The sequence below is a fragment of the Rattus norvegicus genome, chromosome Y (assembly GCF_036323735.1).
Source record: "Rattus norvegicus strain BN/NHsdMcwi chromosome Y, GRCr8, whole genome shotgun sequence".
Lineage (NCBI taxonomy): Eukaryota > Metazoa > Chordata > Mammalia > Rodentia > Muridae > Rattus > Rattus norvegicus.
This window is the reverse complement of record NC_086040.1, coordinates 33036236-33055013: the sequence shown is the minus strand read 5'-3', so window position 1 is coordinate 33055013 and position 18778 is coordinate 33036236.

The window sequence follows — 18778 nt, the reverse complement described above, 5'->3', positions numbered from 1 at the left end:
AGAAATTACACTTATAACAACTCACTAACACAACTGCCTCAACAACAGCTGATGAAGAGAGGGAATGGAGAAGAATGGACTTTTAGTTCTCTTTCTGTTTCACCTCCTCCTCCTCTTCCTCCTCCTCCTCCTCCTCCTCCTCCCTCTCCTTCTTCTTCTTCTCTCTCTCTGTCTCTCTCTCTGTCTCTGTCTCTGTCTGTCTGTCTCTCTCTCTCTCTCTCTCTCTCTCTCTCTCTCTCTCTCTCTCTCTCTCTCTCTCATTGTTGGAGATTTCCTGTTTACATTTCGAATGTTATTCCCTGTCCAGGTTTTCAGGCCATAAGCCCCTTAACCCTTCCCCCTACTCTTCTGTAAGGGAGTTCACATCTCCACCCATGGCCTTCCCACACCTCTCCACATTCCCCTACACTTGGGGTCCAACCTTCATAGAAACAAGAGTTTCTCATTACATTTTTCCCAGCAAGGCCATCCTTTGCTACATATGCAGTTGGAACCATCGGTCTATCCATGTATAGTCTTTCTGTTGTTGTTTCGTCCCTGGAAGCTCTGTTTGGTTGGCAATGTTATTATTATGGGGTTCCAAATCCCTTCAGCTCTTTCAATCCCTTCTCTAATTCCTCCAACAGGGTTCAGGTTCTCGGTTCAGTGGTTTGCTGTTTGCATTTGCCTCTGTATTTGACATATTCTGGCTTTGTCTCTCAGGAGGGATCAATATCCACTCATAGTCAGCCTGCACTTCTTAGCTTCATCCATCTTATCAAGTTTTGGTGTCTGTACATGTATGGGCTACATGTGAGCCAGGCTCTGAATGGCAGGTCCTTCAGTCGCTGTTATAAACTTTGCCTCCTTATACCCTCCCATTGGTATTTTGGTTCCCCTTTTAAAGAAAGAATGAAGCATCTGCATTTTGGTGATCCTTCTTGAGCTTCAGGTGGTCTGTGTATGGCATAATGGGTAATTCAAACTTTTTGGCTAATATCTGCTTATCGATGAATGCACATCCAGTGTGTTTTTCTTTGATTGAGTAACCTCACTCAGAATGATATTTTTTATTTCCTTCTATATGGTTAGAATTTCATGAAGTCATTGTTTTTAAAGCTAAGTAATATTCCATTTTGTAGATGTACCACATTTTTGTATCCATTCCTCTGTTGAAGGGCATCTGGGTTCTTTCCAGCTTCTAACTATTTTAAGTAAGGCTGCTATGAACAAAAGCAAATATATTTCTCGGTTGTATGTTGGACCATCTTTTGGGTATATGCCCAAGAGAGGTATAGCTGGGTCCTCGGCTCATGGATTGTCCAATTTTCTGAGGAATCTTCAGTCTGATTTTATGAAGGGTTGTACAAGTATACAATCCCACCAACAATGGAGGAGTGTTCCTTTCTTTCCACATCCTCGTCAGCATCTGCTGTCACCTGAGATTTATATCTTAGCCATTCTGACTGGGGTGAGGTGGATTTCAGGTTTGTTTTGATTTCAATATCCCTGATGACTAAGGATGTTGGACATTTATTTAGGTGTTGTTTGCCCATTTGATAACCTTCAGCCGAGAATGTTTTGTAACACTGTACCCCATTTTTAATAGGGTATTTTTGCTTTCGAGAGTCTAACTTCTTAAGTTCTTTGTAAATTTTGGATATTAACTACTATCAGATATAGGATTGGTAAAAATCTTTTCCCAATCTGTTGGTTACAGTTTTGTCCAAATGACGGTTTCTTTTGCCTTAAGGAACTTTGCTGTTTTATGAGGTCCTATTTGTCAATTCTTGTTCTTAAAGCATAAGTCATTGGTGTTTTTTTCAGGAAATTTTCTACAGTGTCCATGTGTTCAAGACTCTTTCTGACCTTTTCTTCTATTTGTTTGAGGGTACCTTGTTTGATATGTAGGTCCTTGATTCACTTGCACTTTACCTTAGTACATGATCATAAAAACGGTATAGTTTGCATTCTTCTACATGCCGACTTCCAGTTGAATCAGCACTATTTTTGGGAAATGCTATGTTTCATCCTTTGAATGGTTTTATCTCCTTTGCCAAATATCAAATGATAGGTGTGTGGGTTCATTTCTGGGTCTTCAATTCTATTCCACTGGTCTATCCACCTATCTCTGTACCAATACCATGCAGTTTTTATCACTATTGCTCTGTAATACTGCTTGAGTTAAGGGGCAATGATTCCCCCAGAAGTTCTTTTATTGTTGAGGATAGTTTTAGCTATCCTGGCTTTTTCTTATTCCAAATGAATTTGCAAATTGCTATTTCTATCTTTATTAAAGAAGTCAGTAGGAATTTTGATGGATATTGCATTGAATGTGTAGATTCCTTTTGGGAAAATGGTCATCTTTACTATATTAATCCTGTCAATCCATGAGCATGGAATCTCCTTCTATCATCTGAGATCTTCCTCAATTTCTTTCTTCAGAACCTTGAACTTCTTGTCATACAGATCATTCACTGGCTTGGTTAAACTTACACCAAGATATTTTATATTATTTGGGACTATTGTGCAGTTTGTGATTTCATTTTTTTTCCATTCTCAGCCATTTTATCAATTGAGGAGAGGAAGGCTCCTGGTATGTTTGAGTTAATTTTATACCCTGACACTTTGCTGAAGTTATTTATCAGGTTAAGAAGATTCTGGTGGAACTTTTGGGGTCACTTAAGTAAATACTATCATATCATCTGCCAATAGAGATATTTTGGTATCTTACCTTCCAATTTGTATCACTTTGACCCCCTTTTGCTGTCTGGTTTCTCTGGCTATGACATGGAGTCCTATTTGAATAAGTAGGGAGAGAGTGGCCAGCCTTGTCTAGTCCCTGATTTTAGTGGGATTGCTTCAAATTTCTTTCCATTTAGTTTGATGTTAGCTACATGTTTGCTGTATATTTCTTACACTATGTTTTGAGATGAGCCTTCAATTCATGATATTTCCATGACTTTTATCCACACGGGGTGTTGTAGTTTGTCAAATGCTTTCTCACCATCTAATGAAATGACCTTGTGCTCCTTATCTTTGAGTTTGTTTACATGATGGATTATGAATTTTTCTTATTGAACAATCCTTCCATGCCTGTGTTCAAGTCTACTTGATCATTATGTAGTAATTTTTTGATGTGTTCTTAGATTCGGTTTGCAAGAATTTTATTGAGTATTTTTTCATCAATATTCATACGGGAATTTTTTCTGAATTTCTCTTTATGTTCTTAGTCTTTGTTTTGTTTAGGTATAAGAGTAATTGTGGATTCATATAAGGAATGTGGTAGTGCACCAGTTGTTTCAATTTTGTGGAATAGTTTCCATAATTTTAGTATGAGGTCTTCTAAGAAGGTCTGATAGAATTCTGCAATAAACCCATCTCGACCTGGGCTCAGTTTGGTTGGGAAAATTTTAATATCTGTTTTTATTTCTTTAGGAGTTATAGGGTTGTTTTGACAGTTTATTTCTTCCTGATTTAACCTTGCTTCCTGGTATCTGTCTACGAAATTATTCATATCCTCCAGATTTTGCAGTTTTGTTGAATATAGGATTTTATAGTAGAATCTGATGATTTTTTTTATTATTTTCAGATTCTGTTGTTATGTCTCCTTATTCATTTCTGATTTTGTTAATTTGGGTACAGTCTCTTTGACTACTGGTTAGTATTGCTAGGGGTTTATCTATCTTATGGTTTTTCCCAAAGAAAAAGCTCCTGATTTTGTTGACTCTTTGTATTGTCCTTTTCATTTCTACTTTGGTGAAATCAGCTCTGAGTTTGATATTTTCCTTCTTTCCACCCCACTTGGGTTTACTTATTTCTTTTTATTCGAGAGCTTTTACATGTGCTATCAACATCCTGACATATACTCTCTCCTGTTTCTTTTCGCAAACACTCAGAGCTATAAGTTTTTCTCTTATCTCTGCTTTCATTGTGTCACATATGTTTGGGAATGTTGTATCTTCATTTTCATTAAGTTCTAAGAAGTCTTTAATTTCTCTCTTTATTTCTTCCTTGACCAAATTGTCCTGGAGTAAAGTATTTTCTGGTTAGACTTTCACACATGCTCATGCCCCATGTAGCAGACAAGCATTCCACACCCAATCAACTTAAGTGATTTGGGAAATTAACTTATTCACACAGAAGCAAACTCATGGGTATTACATTTTTTTTCTTAGCCGTGTTTATAAGTGACCAAATGGTGAAGCAGGATGTAAACAAATACTCTTATTTTTCATTGTTGTTTATACTAACATTTTAATTCATGTACAAATCTAAGTGCTCTTTTTCTATTGTGTTTCTCGGTGTCTCTCCCTCTGCATGAATATATAGGCACACATGTGTATGTGGCATACAAGTGTGTGTGTGTGTGTGTGTGTGTGTATGTAGGTGTGTGTCTTAAAGGGTATTTATGAACATAGGTAACATGTTTATTTATTTACAATTTGGAAATACTGAAACCAACATTTGATTTGTGGATCAACCATGTGCTGACCTACTCACATACCTCTGACATTTCATTATATCAAGCGAATAGAGAGAGAGCCTAAGAGGCTGGTGATATCACCTACTCTACTCTTTTTTTTTCTTTTCTTTTTTTTTTCGGAGCTGGGGATCGAACCCAGGGCCTTGCCCTTGCTAGGCAAGTGCTCTACAACTGAGCTAAATTCCCAAGCCCTCCTACCCTATTCTTGTCAAGAAAAAGTGGTTTATCTTTTTGCAAGAAAACCCAAACTTCAACAAAGACATATACACTCCACAAAACAGGAAAGGACATCTCATTTGAAGGGAAAAGTTATCAGATTGGGAGAAAAATGACTTTGCCACATTATTTTGAGGGACATGCGAGTGAACTTCAGAAGATATAATGGGAAGGGACAGGCAGAATCCCCAAGGAACCAAAGTAAGCTAAACACTGGAGCTTCTCATTACACCAGAGCTCAGAGATTGGTAAGGATGGTAAACATAATGATAAGAACTTTGCAGCCATACTCAGTCTCCATATAAGGCAACATTGTGAACAAGATGAAAAGTAGTCACCACCACAGTGCTAACAGCTACATTATCAGTTACATTGTGAAAAACAGAGTGCAACTATACACAGAAGAGAAGGATGATATCTGAAAACAGACAAGTTTGTGCTGGAACTGAACAGTTTTCTATGTCAGGAACCAAGCATGCACACAGCAGATGCCATATGCAAAAGTGAGCAAAGAGGAATGAAATGTATAGATACTATATGTATAGAAATACATGTAGTTTGGTGGAATTCTAAGATGTTGAGATGAAAGAATAGGAAGGAATTTTTATCAAACCAGGCACCATGTCTTGCTCTTAGAATACTCACATTCATGATACTGAGGGAGAGAAATTAGGAATTTCAGGTTAGCGTGGACTACATTTGAAGACAATATGTCTTTTATTCCTTTTTATTTATTTAAATCAATAGTCCGATTTAGAGAATATCATGAACAATATTAAAAAAAAACAGAAAATTTATGCCTATGCAGTGATAAACTGCTAAGAGAACATGTTCTATAAAGAGACAGGAACTATTATGTTAGAAATACCAGCTGTCATATTGACGGTTGTGGAATGAAGGGGTTTGGTGTTGTTTGGTTGATCTTTCTTCACTTTCATAGCTCATTTACACATCTTAAAAAGCTTCTCTGATGACCTCATTATGATGCAGACATTGAGATGTGCCTTGCCTTTAATTGTATGTATTAAAACCAGTATTCGTTTATTAATCAAATGATTATTTGATTTTACTTAATCTTCAAAAATAATGAGTCTTGAAAAACGATAACTTTATTGTGTGGGTTTGAATATTCATAATAGGAATCAGAGAATAATCGGGGCAAAACACACAGACAGGTTGGTTGGAGTGACTATACCTGTGGCAACACAAACGCATAGAAATTACTGGGATGATCTGTTTTTCTGCATAACATTGATAACTAGTTAATGATAAGAATGAGTAAAAAATTGAGATATAGTCAAGGTTTTCTTTCCCTTAATTTGAATGATTGCTTATGCAGCATGTGAAACTAAACTCAGACCCATGGTTAATCTTCTGCCTGAGCTTCATTAGTGCCAGGACTACAAGTTTGCACCATCTTTGTAAATATTTGGACACTTAGCTCAATGCTTAGCACACTTTGGAAAATCCCCTGGGGTTAAGAGAAAAAGTATTAGATATGAAAATCTGTGAGAATAAATCACTTCTAAGCTTTGATTTTTGTGACCTCAGAGAAAGACTTTGACTCTGATGTAACTGAGTGTCTAAAAGTGTTAAAAAATCAATATCTCTCTTCTGCAAGAATCCTTCTAATGGCTTACTGCTCTGTCTTCCAGAAGATGAGTGTCAATTCTGTAAATTGCTCTTTGTGGTAGGAAAAGGGTTTGTCTGTCAAATGCTTTGCAATTGCCAAGAACTTTGAGGTTCCCGGAGAATGCTTCCTCCTCTTCACCCTCATTCTTCTCTCATAGCCTTTGCTATCTACACTAGTGCATCTGTACACACCCCCATGTACTTCGTTCTGGTGAACTTATATATCCAGGAAATTGGTTACACTGGCTCTGTCATACCCAAGATATGGAGAGCCTCGTAAGTGAGATATGAGGAATCTCTCAGGAGGGTTGTGACACACAGATGTTTTTCTTCACACTTTTTGGTATAACTGAGTGCTGCCTATTGACAGTCATGGCTTTTGGCCACTGTATGGCCCCACTTCACTTTGTAACCCAAATGAGTCGTGAGGTATGTGTCCATTTGGCCATTGTTTCACGGGGAATAGGTTGCATCGTAGGGTTGGGAGAAAACTACTTGAAGCCCAAATCTAATCACCCACAAGGTGTTGTTAAATTCTTGGTCATCTTCCATACCACAGTGATATCCCTGCTGAACCCCATCATGTATAACTTAAGAACCAAGAAATGAAGGCAGCACTGAGAAGAACTCTGGGTCCAAAGAAAATTCTGATAATAAATATGCAAATAAGGATCCCAAAGTGCTCTTTCAATAAAGTGCAAAATCTGTGAAAGAAAGAAAAGAAAATCACTGTGCTCTTTCTTGCTGTCTTGAAATTTAAGAAACATAACGTTGTTTTAGCGTGTTCTCTTTATTCAACACCATGTTTAATTGAAAACAATTGTAAAGTATGCTTGCTACTAAATTACTTTAGTAGATCAGTCCAGTACTTAAACGTTTTTATCTGGGTAGAGTTTAAACCACGCTAATGTCTCAGGGTTTTTGAAAATACATTGTACCCATTCTTATCTATTTGGAATTCTTCCAAAAATTGTTTGTAATTGATCAGAGTTCGTTATGCTACAATTCCATATTCCTAAGTACATGAAAATAATTGCATTGGACTGGAACTGCTAAGTAGTTAACAGGATAGTAAATTGTTAATCTCTGCTTTGTGTATCATTTGGACATTCCATACTTCAGTTCTATTCACCCAGGGTCTATGATTTTGGAACAGGAGTAGTCTTTCCTCCACTTTTTGATTTCTAAAGGGTGGGGGAAAAGAATTTCAGCCAGGTGATTCTCAACATCAATATTATAGTTTCAGATAAGCACACACACTCACAAACACTCACACTCATGCACACACACAGATGCACACACACACACACGCATGAACACACACACACACACACGTATGCATGCACACATTATACAGTAATTGAAGTGGGTTTACAAGTGACAGAATAAAAATATAAAAGTCAGCTACTGTCCAATAATTAGATTCAGGTTGCTATTCAAGAAAAAAATAAAATAACATGAAATTAGAATCTTGAGTCTTTATGAGTATAATGAAACAAAAAAAAATTCCATTTAAAAAAAATTACCATGACACTAAAACTACAGTAATGTTTTAGGCATGAATCACCTAAACAGAAAGACAATAATTATATTATCCTCGGACTCATTGTTCTGAGTCTACTTACATGTAGTAAGGACCATTCAGATCAAAATGTTAGTAAAGAATGACCTCTAAGGATATAGGCACTCCACAGGCTTTGTCTTCATGCGGGTACCGAAAAAATAGAATTGGGGTATTCCCAAAACTTGTTACCTATAGATGGGATATGTGCTTCTTTAAAATTCATTTCTATATATACTCACTTTATATCCCAAAATCGGTGCTCCATCTTCATGGGATGTCAACACACATTGCTGGGGGCACCTGTAAAAAGACAAAGGGACACATTTGCTACCTATGTCCTGGGGGCTCAGGTTCAGTCCATGTTCACTCTCTGATTGGTTGTTCAATCTTTGGCAGATCCCAAGAGTCCCCTTGAGTTGACACTATTGGTCTTCCTGTGGAGTCCCTCATATCATCTGGGCCTCAATTCTTCACCAGTTTTTTTTTTTTTTTCTCAAAAGACTCTCCAAGCTCTCGCTAATGTTTGGTGGTGAATATTTACACTTGTTTCTCTCAGCTGTTGGGTGGAGTCACTGAGAGAACAGTTATGCTAGATTATGTCTGCAAGCATGATGCTGTATCTTTATTAGTGTCAAAGTTTGGTGCTTGCCCATGGGTTAAGTCTCAATCTGTGCTAACCATTCATTGGACATTCCTTCCATGTCTGCTCTATCTATCTTTGTCTCTGAAGGCCTCGTAGGCTGTATTCATTTTAGATTGAATGTTTTGTGGATTAATTTTTGTCCTTGTCACATCACTGGAAGTCATGCCTGGCTACAGAAGTGGCCAATTAAGGATCTGTATCACCATTGCTAGAGTCACCCAATAGACACCCTGGAGCCTTGCCTTTCCCAGGTCTCTGTAACTTCCTAGAGATGCTCACCCCACACTTGTGATTTCCATTCTCTTTTCCCTGCTTTCCCTATACCTAATTCTTCCAAAGTCTACTTCCTTCCCTCCCTCCCCTCCCATTCAGTTTCCTCCCTCCCTCCATCCTCCTCAATATCTATTCTGCTAAATCCATTTTAAAGTCAATATTTAGGAAAAAACACTGAGTAAGTATAGGAAGTATTTCATAAGTAATTCTGGTGGATGTTTAGGCAAGATATAAACATATTTAATTTTATAGATGTCAAAATTAATACATATATTTTTAGAAGAGACACTGTTTTATTACTTTCAACATGAAGGAAAAACATTTACATATTCCTTTAAGTTATACAAGAGGATCTATTAAATGAGTTACACACATCACACAACCATAAATTTTAAAGCTCCCTTTATTGGAAGTATTTACACAATGAAAAGTACAAAGGCTTAAACTCATGTGAGTGTACTATGTTTCAAAGTTAAATTTAGATATACAGGTTGATGACAACAGTCATGTCAGACTCAGAGGGGATAAACACATCAGGGAGTCATCAATTATCTTACCTGTCTTCTTTCCTTTATTCCTGATGAAGACTCATCTCATTTTCAGCCCTTACTGTGAGAGATGGATGAGAAAATGCATGAGAATCTACAACCCAGAATCCATCTATAGGAAAGAAGAAAGACAACATCTCCAAATAGTACACACAGTCAAAACTTTCTTGTAGATCTTAACACTTTAAACAAAATGCAAAGAGAAAAGCCATTTCCTAGGATATTACAATATACAGGAAATGGTAGCTGTAGGAAGCATTCTCATGTGATTTTAAACTTCTGCACCTAAGAACATAACTGCCTCCATGAAGGTGAAGATTTATTTCTTTGGCAAGAAAGTCAGTTTGTCTTTTGACGGTTGTGCCATCTGGCCATAACTAGAGCATCAGCCATGCTTTATGAATGTGAACAGATAAACACATACCAGTTTGACTTCTTCAAAGAATTTCAAGAAGAACCTGAAAGAGGATATATGATGTTTCAGAGATGAAATATGGGAATGTAAATTAGCCAGAATAAATATGTCATTAAAATTTCTGCCTTTATTAATAATTTTGACTATTCCTGCTATGAATAAAAAGACGGTTATGTAATGTCTACCAATCCCCAAAGCCTGCAACATTGTGGAAAACAGTCTTCTTTCTCCCTAACTTGGTTTTTGGTCACCATACTTTTCATTGCCCATCTAAATTTTCTGTTTATCAAGTAGATCAGAGGGCTATGTGAGGGTGTCACTCTCATGTAGAAGACCAAGGAACTTTCTGTACTTGCAGGTATTTGCTCATGGGAGCATGCAAATAAATCTTTCAGTTCCAAGAACAGAATCGTGGCCATACAATGGGACCCACATGAAACAAATTTTTTCTTCCTGCAGTCAATGAACATTAGCACACTGGTAACAACGCAGATAACAGTATAATGGAATAATCCTGTAATAATAATAATAATAATAATAATAATAATAATAATAATAATAATAATAATAGAATAATCCCCTCGAGGTATCACGGAATAAGGAAAGTAAATGTTGAGATTTGTTTTTCAAGTGATATTGTATCCAAAAAAGCAATTTTCAATAGGACAGACTCCTCACACCTGAAAATCACTCAACCTATCATGGCTTCACAGAGAGAGTTGAGAACCAGTGTGGTCTTTTAGGACAAGAGAAAGATTCGCCAACCTTGAAAAAGAAAAGCAATCCAGACAGTCTGTGTGAGGAGGGTTAACTTATGCATGACTAACACACGCACATGCACACACACACCCACACACACACACAAACACACACGCACACATGCACACATACACACACAGATACAGAGACACACAAAGAGACAAAGACAGTTAAACAAACAGAAATACACACAGAGAGACACAGACAGACACAGACAAATACACAGACACAGACACACATACACATACACAAAAACACAGACACACACATGTATGTTGTGGTTTGCCTCGAAGTTCTTTCTGAATTTGTAAAATAAAGACAAGAGTGTGAGATTTGGGCAGAGGGAGGAGTCAGGAGCAAGATGGGAGGAGTCAGGAGAGGGGAGGAGTCAGGGGGAAGATAAAGTAAAGAATAGAGGAGAGAGTCGTTGTGGGAGAAGGAGAAGCTGAAGACCTGGCACATAAAAGGTGCAAGAGATGAGGGGTTTGGGAGCTAGAAATAGGACAGTGTAGAGTGGATCAGCCCAAACTAGACACTAGATTCTTTTCATATTAATTGAGTTGCATTTTCTTTGTACGGGCCAATTCGGGTTGGAGAGAATATTGCAAGAAAATGGCGCCCAACATATACATTAGCACTCAATTAACCTGAGAAAAAAGTTTCCTTCCCTCTCACCCCCAGAATAGGGCTCTGATAGAGATCTAGGCAGGAGTACTGGTGGATTGGGAGTTGATTGGGTATGAGTGGTCTACCGAGAACTGCAGAGAGGCTCCCTGCCCCAAACCCCAGAGTTATAGTTATGGGCATCATCTAGAATCGAGGAAAGGGATAGGAGAACCTAGAGCACAACTGCCTGTGAGGGAGTTTTCTGGTCGGTGCATTGAACACGATTCCTGAGATCACCACAAAAACAAGCAAAGCCAGAGACATCCCAAAGATGCTCCTCTTTGGGAACAAAGAATCGAGACGAATGCACGTGTTCTGAGGCAGAGGGAGAAAAAGGTACAAAGGGTTTCAGATCAGGTACTACTTTCATGTAAGAGAGATATATAACTTTTTGCTACTTAAACATGAGAAACACAATGAATATCTTTTGGGCCTTATGGAATGATATTTTGAATGGTCTGATGGTTGTGAATTTTGAGGAAATAGACACTTTATCATTTACCTGTATTGCAATATTCATTCTTCTGATTTACTATATCTTCTCAAAAGACAGGGGCCTAAATAGCAAATTTCTAGTCTTAAAAAGAAATTACCAGTAATGCTAGAACAGAAATTTCTGAAATTTATAGATGACTCTGAACAACAGAGAGATAAGCTTAAGTCTTGGCAACAGGAGCTAGAAGAGACACTAGAAAAGAGAATTCGATGACTCATAGATCAAATTGAACAGCAGGGAGATAGAGATTGAATGTGGAAGTGAAGTCTAGAGGATAACTTAAAAAAAACTAGCAAATCAAAATAAGGCAGAGGCTGCAATATCAAAATTACAACATAAAGAGAATCTAAGATTATGGAAGCAGGGCTTAGAACAGAAGATACAGGTAATTATGTAACAAAATGAACAACAGAAAGAGAAAATTAAGTCTTGGCAATGTAGCCTAGAAGGAACACTAGAATTGAAGACACAAGAAATTATAGATCAGAATAAGAGACAGAAAGATGAAAATGAAGGGTTACACAGGAACAAGAAAGGATGTTAGAACAGAGCATACAACAGCTCACAGGTCATACTGAACAGCAGAGAGAAAGTAATGTGGTTTGGAAGCAAGACTTGGAGAATAACTTTTAAAAATTAAACAATCAAAAGATAATGGATAGCAGATTATTAGAAATACAATATAAAGAAAAATTAAGGGTGGAAGCAAAGCCTTGAACAGAGAATTCAGGAACTCAAGGAACAGGGGGAAAAACAGAAGGAGAGATATGAAACATGGATACAGACTTTAAGAGAGGAATTTAAAATTACAACTAAAGAAAAAACTCAGGTAGAGACAGAAGATAAAATTAGGGAAAGCCAACCTAAGGTTATTAGGAAACAAACTTTATTCTATCCAGTTAGTTTACAACAAATGCCTCCAGACGATGATCATCCACAGGGTTATGAAGCATTTGAATGGCAACCATGGATGTGTTAGAATTGAGAAAATTTAAGGAAAGCCTAACTAATTTTGGAATGCATTCACCTTTTGCAAAAAAAATCTTGATTTCTTGGCCTACTAAAAATAGAGTAATCCCCCAAGGCTGGAAAGATATGGTAAGAGCAATACTAGATTACCTGCTGAAAATTTACAATGGATTTCGTGGTGGAGAGAAGAAGTGAGGGATATAGCACGACAAAATAGAGCCAGGGGCAGAGACATTTCCAAAGATCAACTGCTTGGTGAAGGCCGCTTTGCTGAAGTAGAGGTGCAGGCTGTATATGATGAAGAAACTCTGGCATGGTGTCGATTGTCAGCCTTAAAGGACTGGGACAAAGTCGCAGAAACAGGGAAAAGCCTTGAAATATTCACTCAAGTCATACAAGGTCCTAAAGAAATCTTCCCTGACTTTTTACAAAGGTTTACCTCAGCTGTGGAAAGGAGTGTATCAGCTTCAGTGGCAAGAAAGGTGATAATTGAGTCTTTAGCCTTTGAAAATGCAAATACCCAATGCAGGGAAATAATCAGACCACTGAAGGCTAGGTCCACATCAATAGATGAGTGGATTAGATATACAGCTGACGTCTGATCTTGTTTTCCTGATACCACTGTGATAGGAGAATCTGCCACTGGACAGCTAGAGATGACCCAAGATTTCAAATGTTTTAATTATGGTGAGCAGGGTCATCTCAGATATTACTGCAAAAAAAAAAAGTAATACCAAAAGGGGGAGTATGCCTCCTTGAATGTGTCGAAGATATGGCAATGGTGGACATTTGACTAAGGAATGTAGAGCAATAACAGACAAATGGGGCCGCATCCTGACAAAAAACTCCCAGGGGGGCCTCTCACAGGCCCCATGCCAGGCAGGGAGAATTCTCTTCCTCAGAACAATTAAACAGCACAACCTCAAAAATAGATGTTCTGGGACCAGAGGAGGCTGAGGGAAGTCTTATGGACAATTCCAAAAGCCTCAAAGGGAGCAAATAACGAATATCTTGGCAAACGTCTATAGAGGACCAAAGGCTAAAAATAAAAATACTGGTAAACAATATTGAAATTGAAGGAATGGTTGACACTGGAGCAGATGTTACCATCATCTCTCCAAAATCTTGTCCCACTAGTTGGCCACTTCACGGAGTTGATATGCAGTTTCAAGGTGTTGGCACTTTATCCCAAATAAAACAAAGCACCAGGTGGCTTAAATATATAGGATCAGAAGGTCAGGTAGGAAAATTAAGGCCATACGTGGCTGGTATAGCCATTTACTTATGGGTAAGACATCTACTACAGCAGTGGAAGACTCAAATTGATATCCCCTCAGTTTCAGGGTTTGGCCCTGAAATTCATCTGGCTCCAAATAAAATTTTTAAATCACTCAGGGAATGTTATCAAGGACAGTTAGAGATGGTCCAATCTATCCATAAGCAAGATACATCAGAGGCTGACAATTTAGTGCTACCCCAAGGAGCCACTGCTGTTAAGACACCAACAGCCTTGCCACTAAGGTGGCTGACTGATCAACCCATCTGGTTTGATCAGTGGTCTATGACAAAAGAAAAACTACAGGCATTAGAACAGCTTGTCCAGGAGCAGCTGGAGGTTCAGCATATAGAGTAGTCCACCAGCCCTTGGAATTTTCCAATATTTGTCATTAAAAAAAAAGGTCTGGGAAATGGAGTGTGTTGACAGATCTCAGAACAATTAATAAGATTATTCAGCTGATGGGTTCCCTGCATCCTAGGACACAACTGCCTTCTTTGTTGCCTAAGGAGTGGCCTATTGTAGTGATTGACTTAAAAGGTTGTTTTTTCACTATTCCTCTACATGAAGGCAAGAAGGAATGGTTTGCTTTTTCAGTGCCTATCCTCAATAGAAGTCGCCCCATAAAAAGATATCATGGCAAGTCCTGCCACAATGAATGCTAAATAACCCTTCCCTGTGTCAATATTTTGTACAAAAGCCATTGGAGATGATTCTCAATCAATTTCCCCAATCTATTATTTATCATTACATGGATGACATTTTATTGTCTGATTCAGATATAAATATTCTGGAAAGAATGTTTGATGAAGTGAAAAAAACCTTACCATGCTGGGGATTGCGAATCATCCCTGAGAAAATACAAAGAGGGGATTCTATTAATTATCTAGGGTATAAAATAAGTCTACAAAGAATTAGGCCACAAAAGGTACAAATCAAAATATGTCAATTAAGGACACTTAATGGTTTTCAGAAACTACTGGGAGATATTAACTGGTTGAGGCCTGTGATTGGCTTGACCACTCAAGAGTTAAGCAATTTATTTCAAACGTTACAAGGCGATAAAGATTTAAATAGCCCAAGGAAACTATCAGCTGAGGCTGAGGAAGAGGTAGCTTTGGTAGAAAGGAAATTGCAGGACACACATCTAGATCGTAATGATCCAAAGATGGCCTGCGTCTTAGTCATCTTACATTCAACTCATTCTCCTACAGGAATTCTCATGCAGAGGGAAGATTATATCTTAGAATGGATATTTTTAGCACATAAACAGAAAAAGAAACTGACAACCTACATTGAGAATGTCTCTGAATTGATACTTAAAGGAAAATTGAGACTTCGACAATTAGTTGGAATCGATCGGGCTGAAATTGTGGTACCTTTTACTAATGCAGAAATTGCCTCTTTGTGGGTACAAAATGAACGTTGGCAAAGAGCATGCATTAACTTCTTGGGAGAGATTAACCACAGATACCCTAAAAGCAAGCGACTTCAGTTCATAAAAGGAACTAACTGGATCCTCCCTCGTATAATAAAGGCAATTCCAATATCTGGAGCCCCTACATTTTACACTGATGCCAGTAAGTCAGGAAAGGCAGGATATAATCAGAAAATGCAAGCAAGATGACTGAGAGTCCCTATAAGTCAGTTCAACATTCTGAATTGTATACAATACTCATGGTGATGTTAGATATTCAAGAGCCTCTTAATATAGTAACTGACTCTCAATATACAGACAAGGTTGTTTTACACATGCTGAAATTATTCAGGATTATTATGAATTGACATCACTATTTATTCAGCTACAACAAAAGATCAGAAATAGGAGTTACCCACTATATATAACACACCTAAGATCCCATACAGATCTGCCCGGCCCTCTGGCGCAAGGTAATAAGGAAATTGACCAGCTACTGATAGGAAGTGCACTAGAGGCTTCAGAATTCCATAAAAACCACCACATTAACAGCAAAGGTTTTAAGAAAGAATTCTCTATCATTTGGCAACAAGCCAAGGAAATTGTGAGGCAATGACCTACTTGCTTGTTATACAATCAAACTCCATAGCCTACAGGAACTAAGCCTAAGGGCTTAATGAAATTTGGCAAATGGATGTTCTCCATTTTACAGAGTTTGGTAAGTTGAAATACATACACCATAGTAAAGATACATATTCAGGATTTCAATGGGCAACTGCCTTAGAGTCAGAAGAGACCGATTCTGTAATTATACATTTGTTAGAAATGATGGCTACAATGGAAATACCCATACAAATTAAAATGGACAATGTTCCAGCATATATCTCTAACAGGATTAAGTGCTTCTTTGAATAGTATAATACAAAACATGTTACAGGTATACCACACAATCCTACAGGAAAAGTGATTGTGGAGATATCTAATGGAAGTCTAAAGGAGATTCTTAACAGGCAAAAAAGGGGCAACAAAAACTCCCAGAGATAGGCGACATAGTGCTTTATTAATATTAAATTTTTTAAATGCTGATGAAGAAAACAACACAGCTGCTGAAAGACATTGGATTGTGGAAAAGACTACTGAACTAAACCAGCCCGCTTATATTAAGGATATTCTGACATCAGAATGGAAAATGGGACATGTGTTATGCTGGGGAAGGGTTTATGCCTATGTTTCTACAGGAGAAGAAAAGCTGTGGGTTACTTCCAAGGTGATAAAGATAAGACATGACAAGGGGAGACCTCCTGAAGTCCTTGGAAACACAGAAGAAAAGGGAGACTAAGACAATCAACAAATAGGTGAGATATATATATATATATGTTTAGGTCTCCGTTTATGAACTGGCTGAGACTAAAATATCTATAAACAACCAGTAACATTTTGAGTACGAATTTCTCATAACTTGTTATTACATGCATCCTGTAAAATGGCATGTATTACAAAATTATGTTATGGATTGATTATATGATCAAACTAACCTGAAGAAAGGCAGTCACCTTTCTTTGTTGATCTTTATTAACTAAGATGTGCACCCTGCTTACTCCATGTGAATACACTTACAGAACTATATGATGCTTGTAAAGTTTTGTGTGCTGCAGGATGAAAGAAGAGAAAGACAGCCCTGAAATGATCCACACTCTGGGATGCTGAGATTCCGGGACCTTCCAGTCCAACTTTGTGTTTGATTCTCCCTCAGTTACACTGAAGAAGCTTCATTTAAAGGCTTGCTTTCAGAACTTTTCCAGAATGGCCAGCTTAATTATCCAGCCCTTCAGACTGTCATAAGCAAGATGTCAGCTAAGCCTTGAACTTTCTCAGCACAGAATGACTGGCAGGGAAATCCCAGCTAGATCTACTTCGATAAAGCCAACTATTCCTAATTCCCCTTGGGCCCCAGAAGGGAATTCTTTACCCCAATTCAGCTGGAAGCAGATGAGGAAGATCATCATCCCAGTTCCTTATGTTGGGGTGGATGGTTCTGGTTATTCTAAGGACAGTGGATATGTTTTCTTTTAAGGGATACTATACAAATGTAGCTTTGAGCAGGGGGAATTAGAGAATTTAAACTCAGGGATTGCTACCTTTCCTTTCCTCTTTTCTATCCTTCTTAGATTAAAAAAAAAGGGGGGGTGATATAGTAACACGTAGAAGCTAGAGAAATTGACAAACAGGGATATATTAGCAAACTTACTCTTAAACAAAATTTTACAGCTATATTTTACATTGATATAAATGTTTGTAATTGATACAAAGTTGAAGCTACAATCTTTTCATTGGTATAGAATCCATTTTACCCAAATGCGAGGCTTTCATTGGTATATTTTCTTATTGATTTATAATTGAGATTAATATTGCTACTTTAACATAAGCATTGTGCCTCCACTATTCATCTAAGAATACAAGTCTTAGACCCAGTCCTATAACTGCTATTATACATTATTTTTAGTTGATTAACCAGTACCAGCTAAAGACCAGATTGCAAAGTCATGGTTCTGAGTCAGTTTAGATGGGTTTTGGAAATACTTCGATTTGAGAGGGAAAACGGTAGACTATGCTTAACAGTTCAGAAACGCCTATGTAGATAGGAACTCTTCAAGGGTGTCAGAAGTCCACAGAATAACCTGTTTATGGACATTTCTTCATCTAGATCATTTGATTAGAGACCTGTCTGCCCCTGACAGGACCCCTTAGACTCGAAGAAGAAATAGAACGTCAATTGAGTTGCTCAAATCGTGGTGACACAGCCACTGAGAAAATTGCTTCAATTCATCTACAGACAAAACACCGTCCAGAAAAGGACAAATTATGCAGAATAGTCGACTGAGAATCTCTGCCGAGGCAGAGTGATCAGCCCTTCAATATCTGCATTACAAAGGTCTTTCTGATAATCCTATGCCAGAAGGCAGAAGACTGGTGCTCCAACATATTAAGGAATAGGGGGACTTTCCAGGTGATCAGCAGTCTCTATAAATTGTCTAAGCTTGGAAGCCATGTTTTGTGCTTCCCATATTTTCAGGTAATATTAATCATTTTGGATTTCTGATGTAGTTGGAGACTGGATGTCTCATAGACAACCCAAGGGATTTAGTATTGAGAAAGATGATAAATCTGTTAGGGTGTTTTTCAGGTGACATAGGATCTAGAACCAGGATATAGTCAGGTATAGTTTTTAGTATAGATTACATGGTTAATGAACAAAATTGATGGACTGGGTAATGAGTGTATTGTTGGTTTTATAAATTGCATAATGGTAATAATACTTAGTTCACATATGTATAGAGAGAAGGTTTTTTAACTGTACAAAAAGGGGGAAATGTTGTGGTTTGCCTTGGAGTTCTCTCTGAATTTGTAAAATAAAGGCAAGAGCTCGAGATTTGGGCAG